Below are 1,859 nucleotides of genomic sequence, written 5' to 3' on the forward strand. Positions count from 1 at the left end.
CTTATAGCGCAATGCACCACATACCGAGCAAGCGTTCAAATCCTCGTACTCACCGCGGTAGAGGATGCAATCATTAGGGCATGCATGTATCTTCTGCACCTCTAACCCTAGAGGGCAGACAACCTTCTTTGCTTCGTACGTACTCTCGGGCAATTCGTTGTCCTTTGGAAGCATATCCTTTATCATTACCAGCAACTTTTCAAATCCCTTGTCAGATACACCATTCTCTGCCTTCCATTGCAGCAATTCCAGTGTGGTGCCCAGCTTTTTCTTGTCACCTACGCAATTCGGGTACAACAATTTTTTGTGATCCTCTAACATGCGCTGCAACTTCTTCTTCTCCAAATCACTTGCGCAGTTTCTCTTTGCATCGGCAATGGCCCGACCTAGATCATCAACGGGCTCATCTGATGCCTCTTCTTCAGCTTCTTCCCGCATTGCCGGCTCAGCTTCTTCCCGCATTACCGGCTCAGCTTCTTCCCCCATTGTTGTATCATCGTATTCAGGGAACCCATGGCCAGGATAGCTGTCGTCGTCCTCTTCTTCTTCATTGTCTTCCATCATAACCCCTCTTTCTCCGTGCTTGGTCCAAACATTATAATGGGGCATGAAACCGGTCTTAAACAGGTGGACGTGAATGGTTCTTGACGTAGAGTAATTGTGACCATTCTTACAGCGAGCACATGGACAACGCATAAAACCATCCGCCCACTTGTTTGCCTCAGCCGCAAGCAGAAAAGTACGCACGCCCTCAACGAACTGGGGAGAGCATCGGTCATCGTACATCCATTGCCGGCTCATCTTCATTACACAACACCGAATAGACCAAAATAATACAAGTTCATACATAAAGTTCATACAACACTTAAATGCAACAAACAAATAACTCTCTAGCTAAAGCATTTAAATGCAACAACAAATACGATCAAGATCGCAACTAAGGTAACAATGGATCCAACAGCATAATGATACCAAGCCTCACTATCGATGGCATATTTTCTAATCTTTCTAATCTTCAAGCGCATTTTCTCCATCTTGATCTTGTGATCATCGACGACATCGGCAACATGCAACTCCAATTCCATCTTCTCCCCCTCAATTCTTTTCATTTTTTCTTTCAAGTACTCGTTTTCTCTTTCAACTAAATTTAACCTCTCGGCAATAGGGTCGGTTGGAATTTCCGGTTCAGATACCTCCTAGAAAAAATTTCTATGTCAACTTGATGGGCATAATTTGTCATAAACACAAAATGCAACTAGTTTTAAAAGAGAATATACATACCACATCCGAATCATAACAAGGACTAGGGCCGACGGGGACGGATATCAAAACCATGGCACTATATGTATAACAAACAACGTACGGGTAAGATAATTATACGAGTAACTATATATCCAAATCACACAAAAATCAATTTTTATATAAAATTTCATGAACAAGAGGCTCACCACAAGGTGGTGCCGGCGACGGGACGGTGCGGGCGATCGACGGTGGCTACGATGGAGATTTAGAAGGCACTAAGTAAACCACACCTACATATGCAAACTAAGTGTTATTTTGACCTCAAATTGCATATAAATGAAATACTAGCACACACACACATATATATATATATATCCTCCCAAATTACTAAACTCACAAATTAATCACTATATAAACCAATGCAAGAGCTAATCTAGCAATGAGAGATGAAAGGACAAAGTTGCTAACCTTTGTGATCATTTGAATGGATGAGGGCCCTCAAATCTTGACAAATTTTGGGCAAATTTTGTGATGAACTCGAGAGGAAGAAGGGAAGAACAGAGGAGAGGGCCGGAGAGGGGAAAGGGGGAAGAACAGAGTGCTGGTGGACGAAGGGT

General features: G+C 42.8%; 1 long non-coding RNA gene across 1 annotated transcript; it reads right to left on the reverse strand.

The window, feature by feature from the left end:
- Positions 1 to 842: 842 nt before the first annotated feature.
- Positions 843 to 1,559, reverse strand: LOC147967680 (uncharacterized). The gene is made up of 3 exons (XR_015603189.1): positions 1,449 to 1,559; positions 1,282 to 1,339; positions 843 to 1,196 (listed from the first exon to the last, which is right to left on the reverse strand). It is a non-coding gene; the product is annotated as an uncharacterized LOC147967680 (long non-coding RNA).
- Positions 1,560 to 1,859: the final 300 nt, after the last annotated feature.

The sequence above is a fragment of the Triticum urartu genome, chromosome 5A (assembly GCF_056163025.1).
Source record: "Triticum urartu cultivar PI428250 chromosome 5A, HENAU_Tu73, whole genome shotgun sequence".
NCBI lineage: Eukaryota > Viridiplantae > Streptophyta > Magnoliopsida > Poales > Poaceae > Triticum > Triticum urartu.